The following is an 11,402-nucleotide window of genomic DNA, read 5'->3' as shown; positions in this document are numbered from 1 at the left end:
GCACACACGGATCTGAAAGGTTCAGACCCGTTGACTAATAACCTCTCTCACAAGCGAGATATGAACAAACCCCATGGGTGTTGGATTCGTTACAATCACATAGTGATGTGAACTAGATTATTGACTCTAGTGCAAGTGGGAGACTGTTGGAAATATGCACTAGAGGCAATAATAAAATGGTTATTATTGTATTTCCTTGTTCATGATAATTCTCTATTGTTCATGCTATAATTGTATTAACTGGAAACTGTAATACATGTGTGAATACATAGACCACAACATGTCCCTAGTAAGCCTCTAGTTGACTAGCTCATTGATCAATAGATGGTTATGGTTTCCTGACCATGGAGATTGGATGTCATTGATAACGGGATCACATCATTAGGAGAATGATGTGATGGACAAGACCCAATCCTAAGCATAGCACAAGATCGTGTAGTTCGTTTGCTAAGAGCTTTTCTAATGTCAAGTATCGTTTCCTTAGACCATGAGATTGTGCAACTCCCGGATACCGTAGGAATGCTTTGGGTGTACCAAACGTCACAACGTAACTGGGTGGCTATAAAGGTGCACTACAGGTATCTCCGAAAGTGTCTGTTGGGTTGGCACGAATCGAGACTGGGATTTGTCACTCCGTATGACGGAGAGGTATCTCTGGGCCCACTCGGTAATGCATCATCATAATGAGCTCAATGTGACTAATGAGTTAGCCACGGGATCATGCGTTACGGAACGAGTAAAGATACTTGCCGGTAACGAGATTGAACGAGGTATTGGGATACCGACGATCGAATCTCGGGCAAGTAACATACCGATAGACAAAGGGAATTGTATACGGGATTGATTGAATCCCCGACATCGTGGTTCATCCGATGAGATTATCATGGAACATGTGGGAGCCAATATGGGTATCCAGATCCCGCTATTGGTTATTGACCGGAGAGGTGTCTCGATCATGTCTACATGGTTCCCGAACCCGTAGGGTTACACACTTAAGGTTCGGTGACGCTAGAGTTGTTATGGGAAATAGTATGTGGTTACCGAAGTTTGTTCGGAGTCCCGGATGAGATCCCGGACGTGACGAGGAACTCCGGAATGGTCCGGAGGTGAAGATCGATATATTGGACGAAGGGTATTGGAGTCCGGAATTGTTCTGAGAGTACCGGGTGACGACCAGCGTGACCGAAAGGTGTTTCGGAGGCCCCGGCAAGCATTGGGGGGCCTTATGGGCCAAGGGGAGGGGGCACACCAGCCCACTAAGGGGCTGTGCGCCCCTCCCAACCCCTCTCACGTAATGTGGAGAGGTGGGGGCGCCTCCCCTAGGGCAGCCACCCCTCCCGGCTTGGGGGGCAAGTTTCCCAGGGGTGGGGGCGCCCAAACCCATCTAGGGTTTCCCCTGTGGCCGCCGCCCCTCCCCTAGGGAACCCTAGGGCGCCTCCTCCACCCCCCTTCCCCCTATATATAGTGAGGGAGAGAGAGGGCAGCCGCACCCCTTGCCTGGCGCAGCCCTCTCCTCCTCCAACTCCTCCTCCTCCGTAGTGCTTAGCGAAGCTCTGCCGGAGAACCACGAGCTCCATCGCCACCACGCCGTCGTGCTGCTGGAGTTCTCGCTCAACTTCTCCTCTCCCCTTGCTGGATCAAGAAGGAGGAGACGTCCCCGGGCTGTACGTGTGTTGAACGCGGAGGCGCCGTCCGTTCGGCGCTAGATCGGATCTTCCGCGATTTGAATTGCCGCGAGTACGACTCCATCAACCGCGTTCTTGTAACGCTTCCGCTTAGCGATCTTCAAGGGTATGAAGATGCACTCCCTCTCTCTTGTTGCTGGCATCTCCTAGATTGATCTTGGTGACACGTAGGAAAATTTTGAATTATTGATACGTTCCCCAACAAGTTTCACTCCGAAAGTGAACTAATTCGTGCTGCCAAATGTACTAACTTGTGTTTCCACTGGTTGAAGTAGACCTTGCACTCCTGTGTGAAGCACGCATGCACTTCCAAAGTGAGCTAAGTTATGCTTAAAAAATGTACTAACCCGCACTTTCAAAGTGAATTAGCTTGTGCTTTCGCTGGGTGAAACATACATTATGCTGCGGCTTGAAGCACACATGTGCTTCCAAAGTGAACTAACTCATGCTTTAATACCGTACTACTCATGCTTCCAAGTAAACTAACTTGGGCTCCTGCGGGGGTGAAGCATGCCTCGCACTTGTAAATGAAGCACACATGTACTTCGAACACAAATTAACTCGTGCTTCCATCTAGTACTAACTCGTGGTTCCACATAACACTAACTTGTGATTCCACCTAACACTAACTCGTGTTTCCGCTGGGTGAAGCACAAATATGCTTTCGCGTGAAGAAAACCCTAGCTCTGACAGCCATCGGCAAAAGGTGTATGCATATAGAAACTCACTGGTGGAGTGCAGATCAAGGTCAGCCCAACCAGTTCCGCCATCCCGCTTTCTCCCGTCAGACTAATTGACATGTACTTGACCACTCTAGTTGCCGGCCGCTCACCATATAGGACAGACTAGATCAAATGACTTCATCATTGACCGCATCCTCGGGTTCCTCTCTCACCTATACCTCGACTATCACTGGAGTCCTCCACCTACTCCAGCTAATGTGCCAACGCAGTAACCCCCCTGGATGACATCCAACACAAAATCATCTTCAAACTCCCGTGAAATAGGTTGGTTGCACCACCGTCATGTCCTCTAGTTGGAGGCATATCTGGCCCTCCACCTAGCTCGACCTGGACACAAGGACGGACTTGACCACAACCTAGTGTCTCCCAGGGCATCGCCTCCCACCAGGGCCCTTTTCGATACATCCACCTTACCAGCAAAGCCATGCGAGCTCATATGTATAAGCTCACGGAGTGGTTTTTCGAGTGTTTGCCATCAAGGGCGTGTAGGATCTCATCTACGTCAACCATTGGTCCATCATCTTTATCTGTCTTCCTGACGAGATCCTACAATGTACGTCCTTGACACGTTTATAGGTTGACATGTGCTTCTTCTGGTAAACCTATGGGCACCCTACCACCATAGCCCGGTTCCCCGAGTTGCTAGAGGTGCACACCGATTTATACAAGGTAGACTTTGATCGGGTGCTCGCCGGCAGCCCCAAGATGGAGAAGATAGCTTTCATCAGCACCCACATGGCCCTGACCCACATCGACCTCGTTGGCCCTAATCTCAGATGACTCTTGTTCAGGCACACCGTTACATCACAGGATCTCGCCATGCATGACATTTTGCATAGTTAGAAAATGTTCACCTAGTCTTAGAAAGAGCTCATGTAAAAAGTTTCATACATTTAGAAAAAATTATTTATGAAATTTTAAATTCGAGTAAAGCATTTTGCTAATAAATGTTCATGACATTTAATTTGTTTTCCATATATTTTAGTAAATGTTCATGACATTTCTTAAAAGGTGCATGATATTTTAACAAATATTTCAATTATTTAAAAAATGTTCATGACATTTATTTTGAAATCATGCATTTTTTGAAAAAACACGCAATTTTTACAAAATGTTCATCATACAACAAATCTTTTCTAATATGCGATTTATGCTAACATAGGACTACCCTCTATATATGGACGTTCAAAACCGACCATGTTCAAATGGGAAAAAGCCCTCCCAAATTGTCAAATCCTTGCCTCTAGCCATCTGTCGCGCCCTCCCTCGCGATGCCGTCATACCAATCTTTAGAATCCCCTCGTCGCTACCCACCATTTCACTCCCCTTGCCTCTTTTTCCCGCCTAGGGAATCACATCGCCGCCGTCCTCCTTCCCCGTTTCTCCCATCGCCGCCGCGGTTGGGTTTAGTTTCACCATGATGAGACTTGCAATAGAGTCCTCCAAAATACAGTGACCCTTCAAGCTCGCTCGTTTTCTTGAATTTGGCACAACCCCATGCCACGAGTTCGTTGTCTCGGGAGTCGTGCAAATATGACTTGTGGCCCTGAATGGCACCACCGGTGGTTGTATGCCCTGGTTGACTAGAATAAACTATACATATACCCTCACCACGATGTTCTTGATATTGAGCTTGAGGAAAACTAACAACCAGTCTTTGTTGTCCTCCTTCGTAACCCATCGGGGTAGAAGTGGATGCACCAATCGTGGTCGCCGACGGCACAGGTAATGGACTTGATGCACTTGCCAACAACGAGGCATCGGTATACGCATACAGGTAGATTTTGAATAAGTGGTTGTCATGCGCAGTCATCAAGACGCAAGCCAATGCCATAATCACTTTGCTTCTTTACCTCTTCTTGGCCTCATCCGCCAGCCATCACCCTTCTTTTTCACCGCATAGACATTTCTGGCGAGAAGTTAGCAAAAAACAAACGAAGGTGCATTAAAAGCCCATTTATGATCGCATGACACTCATAGTCCTAGGAACATAGGGCGTGTTTGGTTGCCCGCATCAGGCCTAACCAGGCCCACGGCGGAAAGGAGGAGGCCTGTTTGGTTGCCCATTTTCACTGTTGGCCTGCATCGCACGCTTCTTAAAGCAGCCCAGAGCCTGTCTCACTGGAAACGCTTGAATCGGCAGTTTCTCGCGAGCCAAGCCGAGGCGAGAGCTAGCGAGCGGGCCCTTGCAAGAGTGGAGACGCGAGAGATGCTAGGTGATTACCTAAGGTCTTCTTCAACATCCAGTAAGCTTCTATCTAATCTCCTCTCTCTGATCTACACAACGGTGCTTCGATTCGAGGTAAGCTCTACACGAAAAAGATGCACCTCGATGCTACGGTTCCATTCAGGCGATCGGTTCGTAGTTTCGTCGGCCGTAAGTTCTTAATCTCGTGTTCTTGTTTGGAGCTATTCTGGACGAATTTTGTCAGATTCGTCGCACACGATCGATCATTTGAAATTTCCTTTGACCAGCAGCCTAATCTCGCAGTTCCTCACAACATTCATGTTGTAAGTTTTTGGTTTCGACGATCGTAGCTTCATCTCTCTTTGGGCAGCAGTGTACTTCACTGACGCCGCAATGTCGAGCTCCTCTGTTCTCTGCTCAGAGCCATCCTATTCGTCCCTCTCGATGCCAAAGCCCTTCCTCTTGATCTCCTTGCCCACGTCCTACTACACTAGAGTCGTTTCCGGCGTCGCTCATCTCGGCCTACTCTCTGTCGTCCTCCTACTGCACTGACGCTGCAATGGCGCGCACACTGCTTCTTGTGTCCTCTGCCTCCATGCACACTGTAGTTCACCGCACCGCCGACGGGGTCGATCATCTTGGCGTCCTCTCTCTCGCCCTACTACACTCGAGTCATTTCCGGTGTGGATCATCTCGGCCTCCTCTCTCGTCCACTGCACTGACGATACCATGGCGTGGGCACTGCATTCTCCTCCTCTGTCGAATGTCTTTGCTCGAGCACCGCAACTAGTTCGCCGATGGTGTCGCTCGCCGTGCCGCCGACGGGGTCGCTCGTCCACGACTCCATGCTCGTCATGTCGGACACAGCGCCACGGCCACTATCCACCGCAGTCGCCATGGTCCGGCACACACTGCATTTCTTCTCCCACTTCCTCTGCTATCTCTTAACCCTGTGTGCTAAGTGCAAGTGCTAGCTCTTAATCATACCCCATGCGGGCAACCAAACAGCGTGTAGTTGCATGCGCCGAGACAATGCAGGCAACCAAACAACGTGCCAAAGTTGATCTCCTAATGCAGGCAGTTCATATGCAGGTAACCAAATAACTCACAGATGTCGCATATGAAGCTGTTTTTCTAGAGTCAGGCTGAGTAGAGATGTGTATTCAACGCAGGTACTGTAGGCGACGACAACCAAACACGCCCATAGCAATGCAAAGAAGCCGACCGTTTCTCGTTCTTGTTGTTTGGACAGTGCAAACACTGCTTACCAGAATGTGTCAGGAAACGCAGATAATATAGTTTGGTGGTCAACACAAACTATTGATGGTACGATCAAACTGTACACATTCTATATACATAAGGCCAGGGTTCAGAGTGTTTTTTATTCACTGTTGAATAGTTAGAAAGTTTCCAATGCCCAACGGCGTTTGCCACAAGCTCATTGAATCTTGGTTCAACCTGCATGCATAGAAGGAGCAACCTCTAATAACTTTCTTCCCAATACTGCTGATATTAATCAGTAAATGAGTCATTTTGATAGGTCGACCTGGTAGAGTTTGCCAAATCAGCAAGATATTCCATCATCCTACTCATCATTCGTGTCTGTGTAATAAAATTCATGGATACTGATATTCTTCACGATTTTCCTGCCATCGAAAGCAATCTTTGCTCGAGCTTAGGCCTGTCTCTGAACGTCAATGTCTCTATTAGACTTTTTTTTCCATTGATCCGATCTCTACCTTTGAATTATTTAAGAGGAAAAAAAAGGTATAGTACAAGAATGAGACAGAGAAAGAACATGGGTTGATCCATCATGAAACATGCTTTCACCCCCTTTATAATAAAGCCCTAAGCAGACGAATTGATACAAAGTGATGAGAAAACCCTCATGCAAGCAGGTCAAAAGAAAATATAAGGACGTGAATAAAGGGCGGACGTCAGCTCAGGAAGTACCCCCAAGCGAGCATTTCATTCTGTTACGAACATATCGACTGAGCGAACGATGATGGTTTCCTTGGGCGTTCGTGCCAGCGAGTGTTCAGCACGACCGCATGTTGGACCACAACGTATAGAGCACACGGAAAAAACGGGTTACGACCAGTAAGTTGCTTTTGCAATAATTTCCATCAAGATTTTTTTACTTTGTAATATATAAAAGACAAAACACATAAATTTGGCAAGAGAACAAAAGCATAACTTTGCGAGCTCTAAAAATTGTCATATAAAAAACAATCATAATGAAAAAAGGAAAAATACATATAAAAGTGAGTTTTGCCATGATCATTATTAGAATCCACCCCACATATAAAAAAATTGCCATGTTTGAAGATTTCATATACATGAATAAATTTATAAAATAGTGAAATTGCTGCATATGACACAATGAAAAAATCCCGGCACAATCTGCTCCCACGGCAGAATCCGCTGGTCCTGGATGTGTGTGTGTGCGGTTCTCATCTCTCTCTTGCCTCCCTTCCGGCCACGTGTCTCCGGCTTCATGGACGGCGGCGGGGATCCATCTCTTTGTGATGGCGCTTGCGTGATGGCTCTGTGATGGTGCTCCTTCGGCACAACCGCCGGTCGCGGTTGCCTCGGCCGCTTTCTGGGATTCTCCCTTGCAACTGGCGGTATGTGGTGCACTGGTTCTCCTCTACCTTATGTCTCCGCTCCGGCCAAGGTGCCTCCAGCGTCACTGTGAAATAAAATCGACGGCAACACCGATTGAGCGGAAATATGCAGCAGAACCCTCCCCTTGATTTGTGGCTGTATTCATGATCTGTCGTCGCTGCTGCGAGCACACTTGACCTGACGCGTTGAGGCCATGGTCCACAACCTCGGTTTAATTCAGTTGCCGGCGGGCATGGCCTCCCACGTTTCTGGCTAGCTCCTCCGTCCAAGCCATGCCGCCCGAGCTTCAGGTTGCATCCTCCTCCCCATCATGAAGTGAGGTTGTTCTGTCGCTCCAGTACATGGTGTGCGAGGCAAGTTTGTCGCTTCACTAATCCTTAGCAATTCGATTCTTCTTTACAGTCTACTCCCTCCGTTTCAAAATAGATGACTCAACTTTGTATTAACTTTGTACTAAAGTTGAGTCATCTATTTTGAAACGGAGGGAGTAGAAGATAGAACAGAGAGTAGATGTACGACACGAACTACTCTATCGATTCATTGGATTTGGCCAACGTTGTAGGATAAATCAGCCTTATTTTTGTGGGATCCCCTCTGTACCATTTATTTACATGCACTCTGGAAACTCCGAATGTAATACGTACAAGGAATAGAATCGCATCAAGCCTTTCCAAGGAACCCCTTTGGAAGGTGCCAGACAGTCAAGCAGTGGCGAAGCAGTAGCAGCTAGGGAACAAGCTGGGAACCTTTATGATGCTATACCATAGATTAAGATCGCGGGAGAAACGATTTCGCGGCGGCCTCTCCCGGCAGCTATTGCGGCCGCCATAGCGGGCAATCGCGGCAAATAGCGGAAATTTTTCTGGTGGGAGAGATGATTTTGGAGGGTTTTGCTGATTTTTTAGCTATTTAGAGGATATGTAGAGGATTTCGCGGCAGCAGCCATAGCTTAGCGGCGAGGCTCCCGGGCAGCTATAGCGCAGCTATCACGGCTATTTCGCGGGCTATTTTAATCTATGTGCTATACAAGCAATTCATTTTAAGCATACATATATACTAGTTCTTAATTCATGGTGATATGAACGTGGATGATTTAAGGTCCAGAGTGATGTTCCAAAACACCTTGGTCTTACATATGTTGTTTACATATGCTCATTTTCTTTTCATGCCCATATAACCAAATTTCATCGAAATATATTGCAAGCAAATCCCGCAGCAATGCGCGGGGTATCATCTAGTTGTATAGAATTTGTATGAAAGGGTCACATGGGTAACTTTTAAAATGTTTTATCTTAAAATTTCCATGGCAAGTATAAATTTTTTTCTCAGTTTTGTCATCTAAGTAGTAAGTATGATGGCAAAAATAGAAAAGCATAGTACAAGTGACATGGCAATTTTCTTTAAGATTTTTTCTATAAATGTGTTATAAGACATCAAAAGTTGCTAGATTTTTTAAATAATCACATGGAAGCACAAAGTTGTTGAACATGATCTATAGAATATAAAATGGTAACATGGCAAATGCCGAAAAAATGGTGACATGGCAAAATATATTGATTGTACAAAAAGGTCACATGGGCAACTATAAAAATGTTTTTATCTTATAGTTTCCATGGCAAATTGTAGAAAACAAAAAAAAATCTATCTAAAAAACATTCATAATAGTAAAAAAAGTGAAAATACATTTAAAAAAGTGAGTTTGCCATGATCATGATTAAAATCCACCTACATATTAAAGAATTATTTTGTCGTGTTTCAGTATATTATATACATGAATAAATACAGAAAGACAAAAATTCCCATGTGACACAGTGAAAATAATCCGCCTATATGTAATATGAAATTGTCATGCTACATACAACATAAATTTTTCATGGTACGATCCATAGATTTTTCATGGTATACAAAATAATTTTTCCATGGTATATACAAGAAATTTTCCATGGAACAACAAATAAAAAACATATGCATGCAAAATTGCCATGGTATTGTTCCAAAAAATCTACATAGTTAAATTTTGCCATGGTGCCTGCAACTTTGATAGAAAATGTTCTGTAGGTCATGAGAAAGTTCCTGTTTTTTTTTAATAATCGCATTGCAAACACATATAATTGTTGAAAACAATATCTATATTAATGGTGACATGGCAAAATGCAAAATAAATTATATTGGTGACATGATAAATTGTAATATAATTTGTATAAATGGTCATATGGGTAGCTTTAAAAACATATTTATCTTAAATTTCCATGCCAAATGTATACAATAAAAATCTAAGTTTTTCTATATGAGTAGTACATATGATGTCAAAAATAGAAAAACATAGTACAAGTGACATGGCAATTTTTTTAAGTTTTTCTTCATAAATGTGTTATAAAACATGGAAAGTTGTTTGAATTTTTTTAATAATCCCATGGAAAGCACAACATGTTGACCATGATCTATAGGATATGAAATGGTAACACGACAAATGCATGAAAACATTTGGTGACATGGCGAAATGTATATAATTGTACGAAAAGGTCGCATGGGCAACTCTGAAATATTGTTATCTTAAAATTTTCCATGGTAAATCATAGAAAAAAATTTGCCATCTCAAAAACATCTGTAATAAAAAAAGGGAAAATGCATATAAAAGTGAGTTTGTCATGATCATGACTAAAATCTACCTACATATTAAAGAATGTTTTGCCGTGTTTCAAGATATCATATAGTATTTTGTAATAATCACATGGCAAGCATGAAGGTGTTGAGACATCATCTACTTAAATGGTGACATTGTAAATGCAGATTAAAAGTATAGGGTGACATGGCAAATTGTATAGGATTTGAATAAAAGGGTCTCAGATGGGTAGCTATAAAAATATTGTTATCTCAAATTTGCCACGACAATTGTAGAATTTTTTTTTCTAAATTTTGCCATCCGAGTAGTACACAGGATAGAAACAACAGAAAAAGCATAGCACAAGTGAGATGACATTTTTTAAAGATTTGTTCTGTACCTCATGGTAAATGCAGGGAAAAAAAGTACTGTTACATGGAAAATTTAGAAGAAAAAAATCTCATTGAACATGGCAAAGGTGTATATATTTGTGGAAAAAAATGGCCACATTGCAACTTAAAAAAATTGGTAACAAAAAAATTCATGGCCAATTGCCATGTGTGTAACAATATCTGCCTTTCTCTGCATGATAGTAAAATCTACTAGGCACTAGGTTTTGGAATGCACAAATCCACATTTGCATGTGTTGCCAGTTTGTGTTAAGAAAAAACGTTTGTGATGGTCAGATGGCAACTTCACAAAAAACAATAGGTATCTAATCTGTATTATCACTAGATCATGGTCGGGGTTATACATGCATAGTATTTCCCATGATGAGTTTACTCTGAAGATTGCTGCCCCCCGACACTTTTGTAATGCTACCATACTACAATAACTGAAAGTTTTGAACCATAATCGGAGATGTAGCAGCCCGAATCATGTTCATTTGAATCATCTAACATGGTAACACGTTTACACACACACACACACACACACACACACACACACACACAGAGAGAGAGAGAGAGAGAGAGAGAGAGAGAGAGAGAGAGAGAGAGAGAGAGAGAGAGAGAGAGAGAGAGAGGTGTAATTGCTCTACACACAACATCAAAATGTGATCTGATTGCTTTGCACAAAAGGGCAAGAAGATCTAACTGACGTGATGGGGAGGAAGGGGAGGAGGACATACCTCTACGGCCTGCAGCTCGTCTCGTTAGGGCATATCCATAAGCACAATTGCTGCCGTAGCAGATCTGGGAGCCGCCTAGCCTGCTCGATCTGTTGGTAAGGGGATCTCGATGTACGCATCCATGGCACCGGCAGGCGCATCTTGGCCCTCCCGTCGTGCCCTTGCGAGCCATGCCATGGTTGTAGCTCCAGATATCCAGCAAACCTTAGATTTTCGATCCTAATAAGTGCCACACGTGTGGCACGAACGCATGGCAACTCCGAACGTTTTTGAAGGCAAGTTTAGTGACGCGAGGATGACAACTTTAGTTTTCAAGCATGGCAACTTTCTGTTCGGATAGCAAGTTTCAGTTTTTTTGGTTTGTTTTTTCTTTTCGGATCGCAACTTTAGTTGTAAAAAACGTTAGGACCAGATTGCTTCATGCCAA

This window comes from Triticum aestivum, chromosome 2D (genome assembly GCF_018294505.1).
Source record: "Triticum aestivum cultivar Chinese Spring chromosome 2D, IWGSC CS RefSeq v2.1, whole genome shotgun sequence".
NCBI classification, from domain to species: Eukaryota; Viridiplantae; Streptophyta; class Magnoliopsida; order Poales; family Poaceae; genus Triticum; species Triticum aestivum.
Note: the sequence above shows the minus strand (reverse complement) of the source record.